Genomic DNA, 18,842 nt, shown 5'->3' on the forward strand with positions numbered 1-18,842 from the left:
GCTAAACTCCTAGAAAAAAATCAACTGTTACAGAGTTTAAGGAATTAAGTACACGAAAAGAAATAAATGAAAATCTGAAAAACAATACTCTTGATAAATTCTCAAATAAAGAAAAACAGACATCAAAAACATCTCACCAACTGTGTCAGACGAGGCAAATCTGTATATCCTCCTCACTATAACACTCTCATCCAAACTCATTAAAGCATCTAGTTAGGTAAATAGTTAAAATTTAGGTTAATAGTTACACATTTATTAAAATTTGTCCTTGTTAGATAGTTTACAGTTAGTAGCTCATAGTTTGGGAGAAGGCAATGGCACCCCACTCCAGTACTTTTGCCTGGAAAATCCCATGGACGGAGGAGCCTGGTAGGCTGCAGTCCATGGGGTGGCTAAGAGTCAGACACGACTGAGCGACTTCACTTTCACTTTTCACTCTCATGCATTGGAGAAGGAAATGGCAACCCACTCCAGTGTTCTTGCCTGGAGAATCCCAGGGACGGGAAGCCTGGTGGGCTGCCGTCTATGGGGTCGCACAGAGTAGGACACGACTGAAGCGACGCAGCAGCAGCAGCAGCTCATAGCTCAACCTTATTTTGAAAACTTTATAAGAAATCCACAGGAAATTGTATGAAAGTAAATTTTAAGAACTAGAAATATTTCGCAAAAGGAAAGATAATAATAAACGTGCACTTAGATTTACTAACTTGATAACAGAAGTTAGTTAAAACTGTAAATCTTGAAATATGATATTTAGTGATATTTATAACTCAAGGCAAAAGCAACCTGACATGGAAAAAGCTAAAGAGAAAATCAGATGCAAAGACATTAAATGATTCCACTGCCTTATTCAAAAATGTTAAGAAATAATTATTTGAAAGTAAGATTTGTGTCAACACATGCATATTCTATGATATGCTGATATTCAGAGATCAGGGATTGAAGTGTGGACAGTTTTTCAAGGATACTGTTAGTTGCCTAAACTTTATACTGATTATTTGATAAATATTATATTTGGCAATTACTTTTCCTGCTTTATGTGGTATCTTCAGCTCCATTTGCTAGCTCCTTGACTCATTCTAAGGATGGGTCTTGTATGAAGAAGCTTTAAATATACAGGCTTTCTTTAGCAAGGCATTGGCTCACATGATAAAGAGTCTGCCTGCCAGTGCAGGTAGACCTAGGTTCAATCCCTGAATCAGGAAGATCCCCTGGAGAAGGGAATGGCAACCCATTCCAGTATTCTTGCCTGGTAAATCCCATGGACAGAGGATCCTGGTGAGCTATAGTCCATGGAAGCACAAAGATTCGGACACGACTGAGTGACTAAACACTTTTCTTTAGCAAGCCGCTGAATTCCAGTTCATAATGCCCTGGTTGTTTACATTTATTATTTAATGTTAAAGTTACTGTCACATTTTCAGTGTTTGCCTAAAGAACTCTTAATGTCAACATGTAAAATGTCACTTTCTGTCAGGATGCACCTGCTATGAGCAACATAATTCTTAGATATATCACAATCCAATTTGTTTATTCTTTTAGGGGAAAAAAACAAAAAGAGCTATCATCTTGCCAAAGGGTATGAGTATGCAGTATATCAAAGTGTTTGACTAGACAAGGAGAAAGCAAGGAATTAAGAAGACGACAAAGGAGGAGAATCCAGGGATTCCAGTGATTTTTCTTTCTTTAAAGAACATAAAAATAAGTTACTAATAAATACAACTAAAGAAGAAATATATTTTTTCTTTAAATCTTTATTAAATGTATTATATAAAAAATCCAGCTTTATCCTTGCCATACTTGAGAAAATAATTGCCCATAAAAAAGAAATTTATCACTTTTTTGCCTTTGGATGCTTACTAGAAATCAGTCTTTAGCAGGGAAAAAAATTCAGACTCTAAACAATACTCGGATTATCTGAGTAATGTGAAGATCATTAGATACTATAAAAATAAATATTATAATTCTAAGTGGATATTTAGGAATGTCTATTCCTTTTTATTCTGAAAGACATACAGAGTAGACTCTGGAGTCAGCCTGCTGCTGCTGCTAAGTCGCTTCAGTCGTGTCTGACTCTGTGCAACCCCACAGACGGCAGCCCACCAGGCTCCCCTGTCCCTGGGATTCTCCAGGCAAGGTGGAGTCAGCCTACCAAGTACTAAACTCTCATACCACAACTAACCAGAATGAGACAAGTTACATAAATTCTCATGTACAAACTGGAAGTAATAACAATATCTACTGCAAAGAGATTAAATGGAAAAATACATATCAGGTACTTAAGGACTATACTAATCACAAGTAAATACTTGGGCAATTATTACCTGAATTTAAGGTCCAACTCATAATAAACATTTAATATACAATGGAGGTTTTTTAATTGCTAATGTTGTTGTCATTGTTAGTCACTCAGTCATGTCTGACTCTTTGCAACCCCATGGACGATAGCCCACCAGACTCCTCTGACATGGAATTTCCCATGCACGAATACTGGAGTGGGCTGCCATTTCCTCCTCCAGGGAATCTTCCTGACCCAGGGATCAAACCTGGGTCTCCTGCATTGCAGGCAGATTCTTTACTGTCTGAGCCACCAGGAAGCCCTAATTGCTAATAGTCAACATTTATACTTGAAAGCTTGGTTTATTTTGCCATGATCTCTTTGTTCTAATAGCCATCAATTAGTAACCATTAACTTAATCAGTGATTTCAGTTTTCATATGGCACAAGGACAGTGTACATGTATGTTGCCATTTAATTCAAGTTTCAAGTAGAAAGTTCCCCTTTTAAGAAGCAAATCAATTGGCTGAATAATTATATTCTGTTGTAAAATTCACGTGATCACTGTTATATAGCATACTTTTGAAGAGTGCAAACACTAAAAAAAGTTATATTCTGTTTGAAGTACTTTGTCAACATCTTTTTCCCTCTTAATTTACTGGATCAACTTCACATAATTGGTTGGAAAGCTATAAGACCACAAATCAGCTGACTCTGGGTTGATGAGAAGAGGAATTTTCTTGGATGGGCATGATCTAGTTGAGTGAGACATTAAAAGGGACTGGGCCCTTATTAAAAAGAGAAATTCAAAGCAAGACAGGTTGTCCCATTACCCTAAGGTTTCTAGAAAATTGCTCCATGAAACTTCTATTATCACCCAAAATCTTGTCTGACTAATCTTTACTACCACTACTACTACTACTAAGTCGTTTCAGTCATGCCCGACTCTGTGCGACTACATGGACTGCAGCCTACCAGGCCTCTCCGTCCATGGGATTCTCCAGGCAAGAACACTGGAGTGGGTTGCCATTTCCTTCTCCAATGCATGAAAGTGGAAAGTGAAAGTGAAGTCGCTCAGTCGTGTCTGACTCTTAGCAACCCCATGGACTGCAGCCTACCAGGCTCCTCCATCCATGGGATTTTCCAGGCAAGAGCACTGGAGTGGGGTGCCATTGCCTTCTCCCCAGAAGACTCTAGCTACTTTTAAAAAACAGAACTAGAGACCTCTGACCCACCAGCACTAAACTCAGCTCCTTGCCAGACTACCTGGGCTGTTAAACATCTGTTTTGTCATAACAATGGTTTAAAGGACCTGCCATCCTCACATTTTTTTTTTAATATAAGGTTTGTTCTGTTGAAAATGATTAACATTTTAAGCAGGGAAAGAAAAGCCATCTACCAGATTAAATTTTAAAAGGATTTTGTTATTTGACTAATCTTTAGCCACAGAGAACTCATCTGGCTAGGATCCAGGCTCAAAGCCCCCTGTTATTTTTTCCACATGAGAACATGAAACTGCATGTACTGTCTGACCTTCCAGAAGTCAAAGCATTCGAAGCCTATAGAGAGCCCTTTCTCAGCAGAGCATTTCCACTCCACACTATTCTATCATGTTGCAGCTCTTTACAAGAAAAGTGAAACTGTGTTTTCTACTCAGAACGAAAATCTGTTTTATACATTGGTCTACATTATTCTGCCACTTCTAGAATACACTTGGACGATTTTCACCAAGAGTAGGTATGTCTCTCTCTGAATTACTTTAAGTAAAATTAACTTATATGTATGTAGATATATACATGTGTATATAAATATATATATACACATATATGGACTAAAAGGCTTGGACACTGTGGTAAGGAGTCACACCGACAAAAAGAAGCAAAAAATTCGGATGCTGTATACCCATGGGCCATGGCCTTTCACAAAGTATTGCTTTCTGGCATTTCTATTGTCTTCCTTTCCCAAAAGGCAGGACTTGATCAATCTCACTTGCACATGTATAGAATAAGCCTCTCTCTTCAGCCTCACTGACCTCCAGGCTCAGGCACAGTGAAATCCCAAAAAAGAAGAAGACATTTTACACTTTAATGTAAATTGGTTTACCTCCTCACTTATTTTAACATTGTCATTTCATAAAATGATTTTACCTCAACTTCTACATAATCAAAAGATCATTACAATATTTTCCCCAAAATAAACATTAGTCTTCTCCAAAGATGAATGCCAGGAGAAATATCAATATAAACTCAGATGCGCAGATGACACCACCCTTATGGAAAAAAGCAAAGAACTAAAGAGCCTATTGATGAAAGTGAAAGAGGAGAGTGAAAAAATGGCTTAAAACTCAATATTCAGAAAACTAAGATCATGGCATCCAGTCCCATCACTTCATGCAAATAAATGGGGAAACAATGGAAACAGTGACAGACTTTATTTTTTGGGACTCCAAAATCACTGCAGACGGTGACTGCAGCCATGAAATTAAAATTCTTGCCTCCTGGAAGAAAAGCTACGGCCAACCCAGACAGCATATTAAAAAGCAGGCATTACTTTACCAACAAAGGTCCGTCTAGTCAAAGCTATGGTTTTTCCAGTAGTCATGTATGGATGTGAGAGTTAGACTATAAAGAAAGCTGAGCACCAAAGAATTGATGCTTTTGGACTGAGATGCTGGAGAAGACTCTTGAGAGTCCCTTGCACTGCAAGGAGATCCAACTAGTCAATCATAAAGGAAATCGGTCCTGAATATTCACTAGAAGGACTGATGCTGAAGCTGAAACTCTAGTACTTTGGCCACCTGATGCAAAGAACCGACTCAATGGAAAAGACCCTGATGCTGGGAAAGATTGAAGGCAGGAGAAGAAGGGGATGACAGAGGATGAGATGGTTGGATGGCATCGCCAATGCAATGGACATTAGTTTGAGTAGGCTCCAGGAGTTGGTGATGGACAGGGAAACCTGGCATGCTGCAGTCCTTGGGGTCACAAAGAGTCACACACAACTGAGTGACCGAACTAAACTGAAAGATGAATTAGAACACCGCTGCAGCCAATTTAAAATAATTTTTACCCATTTCTACTCTTCCAGATTGCAAATATTGAAATATAACCTCACCAACAACATTCATTGAAAGTTTGATATATCTAAAGAGGTATTTGAGCTCAAAAATTGTAAGTAAGTATTGTAAAAAAAAAAAAAAAAACTTAATTACAATGCACCATAATTTCATAACTCTCAGGGATAAAGCAAATCTCCATTTATAGAACATAGGTATATGCATTTGGATTACTGAAGTAAAGACTCTCTGTGTTGGTAATTATATTTAATGAGCTCAAATGGATTTGATATATAGCATCAGCTAACACCCAAAAGATTAGCAGAGGTTAGTGCTGATAGTTAAGAATGGCTAAACTAGCTCTGAGTGTGTAATTACAATTATGATTTCTTAGTTGCCTCATTTCACCAATTGATTCATCCCTCTGTCTTAAAACTATTATTTCCTTTAGCATGATTCCCTATTCCTGTAAAGAGCATTTCTTTGACCTCTCATCCTCATAGCAGCAAATTGCCCTGCAGTTACAAAATGAAGTTTCTCTAGAACTTTATATAAGCTGAAGGCCAAGGACCATATTAAATTGGAGAATGCATATTCAGACTAAAGTCATGTAAATGCAAACTCCTCAGGCACAGGCTCAGTCACTAAGTTGTGCTTGACCCTTTTGTGACTCCATGGACAGCAGCGCACCGGGCTCCTCTGTCAATGGGATTCCACCAGGCAAGAATACTGGAGTGGGTTGCCTTTTCCTACTCCAGAGACTCTTCTTGAGCTAGAGATCGAAACTGTGTCTCCTGCATTACAGGTGGAAGTTATCAATACACATGGTTTAGGAGTCAAATCGTATCAAGAAGATTATACTGAAAATTGCCCCTTCTCAAATCCTGTTTTCCCCACCCTTCCATTCCTCTCCCCAGAAACCACCAGCTTTTACTCAGATTCTTATTTTAATTAGCACTTTATTTTAAAATACTTGTATTGCTAATTAAAATAATCAAAAACATAATTTTTTATTTACTTTATGCTATGAGGGATGAAAATTAAGTAATCTGATAATAAGCCCAGCTGTCCTTCTCTATCTTCTCCAAGTATTATGTCACTATTCTCCATTAAAACTTACAAGAACATTTATGGCAATATGTCTTTGTGTGTTCACAGCCAAGACAAGTAGAATACTATCACTACATTTCTCTTCTTTGAATGGCAGTACTTCATCTTTTCTTGTGATTCTAATTGTCCTTTTTGGCAATATATTGTACTCACAAATTCCATTATATCAGGCTTTTCATCATTCTTAGAAGAGATATCTTTAGTAGATTGTGTTTGTTTTCATGACTTAAAAAACAAAAGAAATACACAAATAAAAAGACACAGAAGGGAAAGGCTTCCTGTCTTTCAGTCGTCTCTCTGTTTATGTTCCATAACAACCCATCTGTTCCATGCACACATATCAGCTGTCATTGTTAGTTCCGAAGTCCTGTCCAAATCTTGTGACCCTATGGACTGCAGCCCTCCAGGCTCCTCGGTCCATGGGATTTCCTAGACAAGAATACTGGAATGGATTGCCATTTTCTTCTCCAGGGAATCTTCTTGACCCAGGGATAGAACCTGTGTCTTATGCATTACAGGCAGATTCTTTACCACTGAGCTACAAGGAAAGTCCACACATATCAGTAAACAATGTTTACATTGCTGCATAACCTTTTAGAGTCAGCCATATATACAAAAAGCCAATATATATACTTATTGATTCCTTTTGTATAATGGCAGGAAATCACATATATTTTCTGAATCTAATTTTTAAACTTTATATTGTTTTTATTTATATCAGTTCAGTTTAATCTCTCAGTCATGTCCGACTCTGCAACCCCATGGACCGCAGCACACCAGCCTTCCCTGTCCATCACCAAATCCAAAACATGTTCAAACTCAGGTCCACTGAGTCAATGATGCCATCCAACTATCTCATCCTCTGTCATCCCCTTCTCCTCCTGCCTTCAATCTCTCCCAGCATCAGGGTCTTTTCCAACGAGTCAGTTCTTTGCATAGGGTGGCCAAAGTTTTGGAGCTTCAGTTTGAGCATCTCAATGAATATTCAGGACTGATTTCCTTTAGGATTGACTGTGTGGATCTCCTTGCAGTCCAAGGGATTCTCAAGAGTCTTATCCAACACCACAATTCAAAAGCATCAATTCTTGATGCTCAGCTTTCTTTATAGTCTAACTCTCATATCCATATATGACTACTGTAAAAACAAAAAAAAAAAAAAACAGCTTTGGCTATATGGAGTTTGTAGGCAGAGTAATCTCTCTGGTTTTTAATATGCTGTCTAGGTTTGTCATAACTTTTTCCCCAAGGAGCAAGCATCTCCTAATTCCATGGCTGTAGTCACCATCTGAAGTGATTTTAGAGCCAAAGAAAAGAAAGTCTGTCACTGTTGCCATTGTTTCCCCATCTATTTGCCATGAAGTGAAGGGACCAGATGCCATGATCTTCATGTTTTGAATGTTGAGTTTCAAGCCAGCTTTTTCAGTCTCTTCTTTCACTTTCATCAAGAGGCTCTTTAGTTCCTCCCCACTTTCTGCCATAAGGGTGGTGTCATCTTCACGTCTGAGGTTATTGATATTTCTCCCAGCAATCTTGATTTCAGCTTGCACTTCATCCAGCCTGGCATATCACTTGATGTGCTCTGCATGTAAGTTAAATAAGCAGGGTGACAATATACAGCCTTGATGTACTCCTTTCCCAATTTGGAACCAATATGTTGTTCCATGTACAGTTCTAACTGTTGCTTCTTGACCTGCATACAGAGTTCTCAGGTGGCAGGTCAGAGGTCTGGTATTACCAAGTCTTTAAGAATGTTCTGAAGTTTGTTGTGATCCACACAGTCAAAGACTTTAGGATAGTCAATGAAGCAGACGTTTTTCTGAAATTCTCTTGCTTTTTCTATGATCCAGCGGATATTGGCAATTTGATCTCTGGTTCCTCTGTTCTAAATCCAGCTTGAACATATGGAAGTTCTTGCCTCACATACTGTTGAAGCCTGGATTGGAGAATTTTGAGCACTACTTTGCTAGCATGTGAGATGAGTGCAATTGTGCAGTACTTTGAATATTTTTTTGGCATTTCCTTTCTTTGGGATTGGAATGAAAACTGAACTTTCCCAGTCCTGTGGCCACTGCTGAGTTTTCCAAATTTGCTGGCATATTGAGTGTAGCACTTTCACAGCATCATCTTTTAGGATTTGAAAGAGCTCAGTGGGAATTCCATCACCTCCACTAGCTTTATTCATAATGATGCTTCCTAAGGCCCCCTTGACTTCACACTCCAGAATGTCTGGCTCTAGGTGAGTGATCATACCATTGTGGTTATCTGGGTCATTATGATTTTTTTTGTATATTTTTTGTATATCTTAAGATATATTTTGCCTATCTTTCTGTGTATTCTTGCCACCTCTTCTTAAAATCTTCTGCTTCTGTTAGGTCCATAACATTTCTGTCCTTTATGTGCCCATCTTTACATGAAATGCTCCCTCAGTATCTCTAATTTTCTTGATGAGATCTCTAGTCTTTCCCATTCTATTGTTTTCCTCTATTTTTTTTTTTGCACTGTTAACTTAGGGAAGCTTTCTTATCTCTCCTTGCTATTCTTTGGAACTCTGCATTCACGTGGATATATCTTTCCCTTTCTCCTTTGCCTTTTGGCTGTCTTCTTCTTAGATACTGGTAAGGCCTCCTCAGACAACCATTTTGCCTTTTTGTATTTCTTTTTCTTGGGGATGGTTTTGATCACCACCTCCTGTACAATGTTATGAACCTCTGTCCACAGTTTTTCAGGCACTCTATCAGATCTAATCCCTTGAATCTATTTGTTATGTCCACTGTACAATCATAAGAGATATGTTTTAGGTCATACGTGAATGGTCTAGTGGTTTTCCCTACTTTCTTCTATTTAAGTCTGAATTTGACAATAATTAGACTTAATGGAACCCCACTCTAGTACTCTTGCCTGGAAAATTCCATGGATGGAGGAGCCTGGTAGGCTGCAGTCCATGGGTTCGCTAAGAGTCGGACACGACTGAGCCACTTCACTTTCACTTTTCACTTTCATGCATTGGAGAAGGAAATGGCAACCCACTCCACTGTCCTTGCCTGGAGAATCCCAGGGACGGGGCAGCCTGGTGGGCTGCCATCTATGGGGTCGCACAGAGTTAGACTTGACTGAAGCGACTTAGCAGCAGCAGCAGACTTAATTCATGATCTGAGCCACAGTCAGCTTCTGATCTTATTTTGCTGACTGTATAGAGCTTCACCTGCATCTTCAACTGCAAAGAATATAATCTAGGTTTGTCATAGCTTTTCTTCCAAGCAAGTGTCTTTTTATTTCATGGCTGCAGTCACCATCTGCAGTGATTTTGGAGCCCCAAAAAATAAAAGTCTGTCACTGTTTCAATTGTTTCCCCATCTATATGGCATGAAATGATGGGACCGGATGCCATGATGTTAGTTTTTTTGAACTTTACATACAGAAAAATCAATATTTTTTGTTTGTTTGTTTCTGGTGCTGCTACCATTATAATCAATGTACAGAATATCTCCCTTTTGCTGCTTCTTTCTAGTTCCACCACCCTTGGAAACTACTAATCCTGTTCTGTTTCCCTATTATGTTGCCTTTTTGAAAATGCCAAATAAACGAACTCATATAAATCTTAGCATTTATTTCTGATTTTTAAAATTTACTTTTATTTATTTATTTTTTTTAGGGGGTTGTTTTGTTGAATTTTATTATTGACATTGACGCCAAAGAACCAACATACAACCACTTGAACTAAATAGAAGACTAACAGAGAGTTCTAAACATTCAAACATGTAATGAAAAAAAAATTCCATCAGTCAAAAATCTCAGAAGAGACATAACTCACTCATTCATTGCTACTGTTACTGCTAAGTCGCTTCAGTCGTGCCCGACTGTGCGACCTCATAGACGGCAGCCCACCAGGCTCCCCCATCCCTGGAATTTTCCAGGCAAGAACACTGGAGTGGGTTGCCATTTCCTTCTCCAATGCATGAAAGTAAAAAGTGAAAGTGAAGTCACTCAGTCGTGTCCGACTCTTCGTGACCGCATGGACCGCAGCCCACCAGGCTCCTCCATCCACGGGATTCTCCAGGCAAGAGCACTGGAGTGGGGTGCCATTGCCCTCTCCGACTCATTCATTAACCAGTAACCAAACAAAATCTAGAAAAAGATGTATTCATATTCCTTGTTTTTTCATGTTAAGTATAAATTTCCTTTTCTATCAATAGATCATAATCAAATTACTTAAGTTGTGCAACCTCTCCAGACACACCTGCAAGTTTCACTGTATACTTATTCTTTTGTGAAAGAAAAAGACTTGTGGACACATGGGAAGAAGGAGATTAATTGAGAGAGTAAATATGGAAACATATACATTACCATATGTAAAATTAGATAGGCAGTGGAAATTTGCCATATGACACAGGGAACTCAACTTCAGTGCTCTGTGTTAACCTAGAAGGGCGGGATGGGGTGGGAGGTGGGAGGCAGGGGTCATATGTATACCTATGGCTGATTTGTGGCTTCCCTGGTAGCTCAAGAGGTAAAGAATCCACCTAGAATATGAGAGACCCAGATTCGATCCCTGTGTCAGGAAGAACTCCAGGAGAAGGGAATGGCAACCCACTCCAGTATTCCTGCCTGGAAAATTCCATGGACAGAAAAGCCCGGTGGGCTACAGTCCATGGGGTCGCAAAGAGTTGCACAGGACTGAGTGACTAACACTTTGACTTTGACTTGATGACTGATTTACGTTGATATATGACAGAAACCAATACAATATTATACTCATTTTTAAAAATTTAAAAATGTTAAAAAAATAAATAAAATTTACTTTTATGTATTTGAGATTTATCCATATTTTTGATGGTATCACATTTTATTCTTTTTATTTGAGTTGTAGTCCATTGTAAGGATGGACCACAGTATGATTCTGCATTCACAAGATATAGCTTGATTTTTCTGCATTGTGATTATGAATAAATACTTGCTCGCTTAAAAATGCTTTCCAGTATGTATAATGATCATAACCAAGCAAGAGAACACAATTTGTATTAAATATTTGGTGGGAAGTGAAGTAAAATAACAAATACTGAAGATGTTCCTCAAGAGAATGGTATTAGGATTAGGTAGAAACGTGAATAATTTAAGTATGGTAGCCAAAGAGAATGTCAAGTGTGTGAGTACAGAAGAATATTTGAATATAAAATATGTGGTAATGAGAATGTTCTGTTATGATGGCTTCAGTTTTCTCAGTGATACAGGAAGCAAGGTACATGCCTGCTGTGTGTGTGTGTGTGTGTGTGTGTGTGTGTATCACTCCCACAAAGCAAAAAAAAAACATATGGATGGTTTCACTTGTGAAGTCAATTGAATAAAATATTTAAGGAAATAGCAACAGCAATATTATACATAATATTTCAGAAAATAAAAGGAGTGTAATCTTTCCAACTCATGATATAAAGCTAGTATAGTCCTATTACAAAACTTGACAAAAATATAAAAAGTATATTATAGTCATTTCCCTTAGAACACAAAGAAGAAAAATACCAAGATACAAGCAAATCAAAATCAGAAATATTAAATGAGATATATTATTATGATAAAGTAATATGTATGCCAAGAGTACAAAATTAGTATAATAAAATCTATCAATATTATATCACAAAGAATAAAGGAGAGAAGACCTATATGATCATTTCAATAAATGTAGATATTATGGTTGGAATAAAATCAACACCCATTTGTAATGAAAATTATCAGTGAACTGATAAAGAGCATTTATGGAAAATCAACAGTTAGCATCATATATAAATGTTAAATATTTAATGCTTCCCGTAAAGCTGGGGGAAAGACACGAATGCCTGCTCTTGTCACTTGCATCCAGTATCATCCTGGAGACACTAGCCATTGTGATTAAAAACAGAAAAGAAAGGAAAGTTATTAAAATTTGAAAGAAAGAAGTAAAATTATCTCTATTGGCACTTAACAATGTTTTATTGATACATTAAAATATATGGAATATAAAAAGTGCCTAAGCCTATTATTTGAAATAAGAAAGGTTGCACAATGCAATGCTACTCAAAATTCAAATCTATTCATAGATACTGGCAACAAAAATTTCAACATAAAAATTTAAAGCATTGCTTGATTGAATTGTAGTTAATTATATGTGTGCTAAAATATTTAATGGGAAGCATATTGATGTATTTGCTCTCAAAGTCACCAAAATGATTGCTCTGTGGATGGATAAAAAGATAGTTTTTAACAAATAGAGAATAACACAATATTAATGGTAGAATCTTAGTTGTGGATATATAAATGAATATTCACCATAAATTCATTCTAATTGCTATATACTTGAAATTTTTCATAAAATTTTGGAAAAACATCACCATTGCCATCTTCTCTATAAATTCCCTTTTGGCCAATTTATCCAAAAAGCAAATGATTTTATTTTTCCTCTGATAGCTTGGCCTATCTTAGACACTTGTATGAATGAAATCATTGTGTCTTGCTTCCATTACTCAATATGCTGACTTTCATTGGTGAGTAATATTCCACTTTCTGAATATATCATAGTAGAATTATCTATTATCTAATTGATGGCCATTTGTATTGTTCCAATTACTGATTATTATAATTAAAATTCTGTCATGGTAATTACTCTCCAGGGTTTCTATTATGCAGGCAGTATGGAGAATGACTGGACTATGTGGTTATTAAAACTCTTTTACATTGGAAAACTTGGTTAATGGCTATCTAGGGCAAGATTCGAGAGAAAATAATCAGTGCTACAGTTTCAGCCCTACTTCTGTGACACAGATGTCTCACAATCCATTAATATATATCTAACTGGTGTACACTGTCTAATTAGAAATGATTAAGGAAATAAACAGGCTCAAAGGCTCATATGTGTCAGATTTTAACAAATTCTTAAAACATAGTTGCTTAAAGTAAGTGTGAAAAACAATGCCTTGTGTATTGCTAATCACATGAGCTTAACATTATGAACATATCTCAAATAATCATAACCTCGTCTATATGAAATAGGAATGCAATTCACACAGAACGTAAGTAGACTCCTGGGGACTATAACTGAAACAGTTGGTTAGAAAAACTAATCATTATTTTAATCTATCAATTTCAAGCAGTTCTATTATTTGGATAGAAGTACTGACAAGCAAAAAAAAAAAAAAAAAAGGCCACACATCATGAGTTTGAAAAATATAACTAGGTAGAACCACTACACAGAGAAGGTAATGGCACCCCACTCCAGTACTCTTGCCTGGGAAATCCCATGGACAGAGGAGCCTGGTAGGCTGCAGTCCATGGGGTCGAGAAGAGTTGGACATGACTTATGTGACTCAGCAGCAGCAGCAGAACCACTACAACCAAATTAAAAAGAAGTCCTTATTGATAGATACTCTGTTGATGAGTCTCTGAAATTATAATGACTGGGTTTTTTAAGCACAGTAGCAAAATGAGTAACATTTGGAAGCACAATATAAATTTGTCCCCATAAAAGATTTATTTTTTAAAAAAGAATTGCATAAAGAGACAAAACAATCTGTATGAATCTTAGAAATATAAAAATAAGTAGAGAACAGATTCTTCCAAAGGTTACACATAGTGTGGTAATCTTTTTTATAAAATTGCAAACAACTGAGAGCAAAAAAGGAATTTTTAAGTAATTCATATAGGAAAAAAAAGTCTAAATAAAAATGGAAAGCAGAGTATTTGGAAGGCTTTTTTTTTTTTTTTTAATTTATGTTTACCCATGAGTAGAAATACAGGACAACATTACAGTTTGGGATCACTAAATAGACCAATGTGGTGATATAGTATTGACAAAAAAAAGCATGACCTGAATTCTGAGAGCAAGTAGTTTTTCCTTTAGCGGGTTGGAGATAGAACAGGTACAAGATCTTCAAAGAAGAGGAAAACCACATTATTCAGTGAGTCACCAAAGGAAATGGGTTTCATCTCATTCATAGCTGGAAGGAGGGCCAGTCCTAATCAACCATCATGATACTCATCACAGCAAATCTAAATCTCCAATTTTCAAACTAATTATGAGTAAAATACAGGATAAATCCACTTGACTTATAAATTGATCTGGATGACTACTAAAGTGTCATCACTTCATAAGCTGGCACAATCTTCAGAATGACTGTTGTAACAAGGAGCTTTTCATGTGTTCCTGAATTCAGTTCAGTCGCTCAGTTGTGTCCAACTCTTTGCGACCTCATGGACTGCAGCACGCCAGGCCTCCCTGTCCATCACCAACTCCCCGAGTTTACTCAAACTCATGTCCATTGAGTAGGTGATCCCATCCAACCACCTCATTCTCTGTCATCCCCTTCTCCTCCCACTTCAATCTTTCCCAGCACCAGGATCTTTTCAAATGAGTCAGTGTTTCCCATCAAGTGGCCAAAGTTTTGGAGTTTCAGCTTCAACATCAGTCCTTCCAATGAGCACTCAGGACTGATCTCCTTTAGGATGGACTAGTTGGATCTCCTTGCAGTCCAAGGGACTCTCAAGAATCTTCTCCAACACCAAAGTTCAAAAGCATCAACTCTTCGGTACTCAGCTTTCTTTATATTCTAACTCTTACATCCATGCATGACTACTGGAAAACTATAGCTTTGACTAGATGGACCTCTGTTGGTAAAGTAATGTCTCTACTTTTTAATATGCTGTCTAGGTTGGTCATAACTTTCCTTCCAAGGAGTAAGCGTCTTTTAATTTCATGGCTGCAGTCACCATCTGCAGTGATTTTGGAGCCCCCAAAAATAGTCTCTCACTGTTTCCACTGTTTCCCCATCTATTTGCCATGAAGTGATGGGAACAGTGCCATGATCTTAGTTTCCTGAATGTTGAGCTGTAAGCCAACTTATTTCACTCTCCACTTTCACTTAAAGGCTCTTTAGTTCTTAACTTTCTGCCATAAGGGTGGTGTTATCTGCATATCTGCAGTTATTGATATTTCTCCTGGCAATCTTGACTCCAGTTTGTGCTTCTTCCAGCCCAGCATTTCTCATGATGTACTCTGCATATAAGTTAAATAAGCAGGGTGACAATATACAGCCTCGACGTACTCCTTTTCCTATTTGGAACCAGTCTGTTGTTCCATGTCCATTTCTAACTGTTGCTTCCTAACCTGAATGCAGATTTCTCAAGAGGCATGTCAGGTGGTCTGGTATTCCCATCTCTTTCAGAATTTTCCACAGTTGATTGTGATCCACAGAGTCAAAGGCTTTGGCATAGTCAATAAAGCAGAAATAGATGTTTTTATGGAACTCTTTCTTTTTTGATGATCTAGCAGACGTTGGCAATTTGATCTCTGGTTCCTCTGCCTTTTCTAAAAGCAGCTTGAACATCTGGACATTCACGGTTCACGTACTATTGAAGGCTGGCTTGGAGAATTTTGAGCATTACTTTACTAGCATGTTTGAGCATTATTTGGCATTGCCTTTCTTTGATATTGAAATGAAAACTGATCTTTTCCAGTCCTGTGGCCACTGCTGAGTTTTCCAAATTTGCTGGCATATTGAGTACAGCACTTTCACAATATCATCTTTTAGGATTTGAAATAGCTCAACTGGAATTCCATCACCTCCACTAGCTTTGTTCATAGTGATGCTTCCTAAGGCCCAGTTGACTTCACATTCCAGGATGTCTGGCTCTAGGTGAGTGATCACACCATTGTGATTATCTGGGTCATGAATATCTTTTTTGTACAGTTCTTCTGTGTATTCTTGCCACCTCTTCTTAGTATCTTCTGCTTCTGTTAGGTCCATACCATTTCTGTCCTTTATTGAGCCCATCTCTGCATGAAATGTTCCTAGTTATTGCATAATAATGCATAGAGGTTGATAGCTTTTCTAGAGAACCTCATGCTATCCCTTGGGGCGACCCAGCCTTGAGTAGCTGGAGGCAAATTATTGATATGAAGTTCAGTTCAGTTCAATCACTCAGTTATGCACAACTCTTTGTGACTCCATGGACTGCAGAACGCCAGGCCTCCCTGTCCATCACCAACTCCCAGAGTTACTCAAACTCATGTCCATCGAGTCAGTGATGCCATTCAGCTGTGTCATCCTCTGTCATCCCCTTCTCCTTCTGCCTTCAATCTTTCCTAGCCTCAGGGTCTTTTCAAAGTAGTCAGTTCTTCGCATCAGGTGGCCAAAGTTTGGAGTTCAGCTTCAGCATCAGTCTTTCCAATGAGCACTAAAGACTGATGTTCTTTAGGATAGACTGGTTAGATCTCCTTGCACTCCAAGGACTCTCAAGAGTCATCTCCAACATCACAGTTCAAAAGACTCGATTCTTCTGTGCTCAGCTTTCTTTATAGTCCAACTCTCACATCCGTACATGACTAAGGGAAAAACCATAGCTTTGACTAGATGGACCTTTGTTGGCAAAGTAATGCCTCTGCTTTTGAATATGTTGTCTAGGTTGGGCATAATTTTTCTCCAAGGAGTAAGTGTCTAACTTCTTGGCTGCAGTCACCATCGCAGTGTTTTTGGAGCCCAAAAAATAAAGTCTCTCGCTGTTGCCACTGTACCCCATCTATTTGCATGAATGATGGGACCAGATGCCATGATCTTAGTTTTCTGAATACTGAATTTTTAGCCAACTTTTTGACTCTCCTCTTTCACTTTCATCAAAAGGCTCTTTAGTTCTTCTTTGCTTTCTGCCATAAGGGTGGTGTCATCTGCATATCTGAGGTTATTGATAGTTCTCCCTGCAATCTTGATTCCAGCTTGTGCTTCATCCAGCCCAGTGGTTCTCATGATGTACTCAGTGGAAATATATAATTAGACAGATATCATTGTCAAGTTATACCATTCATTTAGGGGAGTGAGTTCATGAATATTAGCATATTACTATCAACAACTACTAACAAATTTCTACCTAAATAAAAGCTGAGTACATGAGCACATAATGAGAATATATCATGAACCAAGAATTATAAACTATCCAATTATGTACACTTGAATTTAGAAATAATTAAAAAGAAAAAAATAAAATTCTTTCACAGTAATTAAATCTCCTGACCAATTAGAGATCATATAACCACACATTACTGTGCTGAATGGTGGTGGTTTAGTCGCTAAGTTGTGTTTGACTCTTGCGACCCCATGGTCTGTAGCCCTCCAGGCTCCTCTTTCCATGGGATTCTCCAGGCAAGGATACTGGAATGGGTTGCCATTTCCTTTGTTGAACAGAAGGGGGAAAAAATTCAAGCCAGAATTTTGAAAAAATGATTTTTCATACTCAAGTTTTACAAAGAGTTCACAGTTCTAAAAGAACCAAACAGTGCTATATTTAGCAGAAGATATTTTATTTAAATGTCAAAGCCTACTCAAAATATAATAAGCCCTCAAACACAATTACCTATTAATACTAAAAAACCATCTGTTATAAGGATAGGTAAAAGACCAACGCCTGAAAAGAAAAGTGAGAAATATGAGTAAGTAAACCACAGTGCAGATCTTCCTTGATTTACAATGGGGTTCCTATTGCTAAGTCACTTCAGTCATGTCCGACTCTGTGCGACCCCATAGACGGCAGCCCACCAGGCTCTGCTGTCCCTGGGATTCTCCAGGCAAGAACACTGGAGTGGGTTGCCATTTCCTTCTCCAGTGCATGAAAGTGAAAAGTGAAAGTGAAGTCGCTCAGTCGTGTCTGACCCTCAGCGACCTCACGGACTGCAGCCTTCCAGGCTCCTCCATCCATGGGATTTTCCAGGCAAAAGTACTGGAGTAGGGTTGCCTTCTCTGTACAATGGGGTTAAGTCCCGATAAACTTATTGTAAGTTGAAAATACCTAAGTCAAAAATGCATTATAACATCTAACCTACCAAACATCATGGCTTAAACTAGTCTATCTTAAACATGCTCAGAACACTTACATTAGCATACAGTTGGGCAACATCATCAAACACAAAGCTTTTGTAACAAAATGCTAAATATCCCATGTAATTTATTAAATATCGTACTGAAAGTGAAAATGAAGCTGAAATTCCAATACTCTGGCCACCTGATGCGAAGTGCTGACTCATTTGAAAAGACCCTGATGCTGGGAAAGATTGAGGGCAGGAGGAGAAGGGGACGACAGAGGATGAGATGGTTGGATGGCATCACCGACTCAATGGACATGGGTTTTGGTAGACTCTGGCAGTTGGTATGGACAGGGAGACCTGGCGTGCTGCAGTTCATGGGGTCACAAAGAGTCGGACACAACTGAGTGACTGAACTGACTGACTGAAAGTGAAAAACACAATGGCTGTGTTGGTACAGGATGGTTTTAAGTGTGTGTGTGTGTGTGTGTGTGTGTGTGTGTTTGCACTCAATCATGCCTGACTCTGTGACCCCATGGATATATCCCACCAGACTCCTCTCCCCGTGGAATTTTCCAGGCAAGAACA

The 18,842-nt window shown here is 38.1% G+C and overlaps 1 long non-coding RNA gene across 5 annotated transcripts in view; it reads right to left on the bottom strand.

Annotated features, from left to right (window-relative positions):
* LOC147365747 (uncharacterized) overlaps nt 1-18,842 on the bottom strand; it is a 298,664-nt gene that overhangs the window by 32,981 nt on the left and 246,841 nt on the right. Inside the window, exon 4 of one of the 5 annotated variants that reach the window (XR_015132703.1) lies at nt 10,047-12,309. The exons of 3 other annotated variants lie outside the window; for them this stretch is intronic. This is a non-coding gene — a long non-coding RNA (uncharacterized LOC147365747). Of the gene's footprint in view, nt 1-10,046; nt 12,310-14,145; nt 17,628-18,842 lie in introns of those variants that run through there. One more of the 5 variants, XR_015132706.1, reaches the window with a different exon arrangement.

This window comes from Bos grunniens, chromosome 9 (assembly GCF_055505025.1).
Source record: "Bos grunniens cultivar Pamir isolate PY7600 chromosome 9, Bosgru_T2T1.0, whole genome shotgun sequence".
In the NCBI taxonomy this organism is placed as follows: Eukaryota; Metazoa; Chordata; class Mammalia; order Artiodactyla; family Bovidae; genus Bos; species Bos grunniens.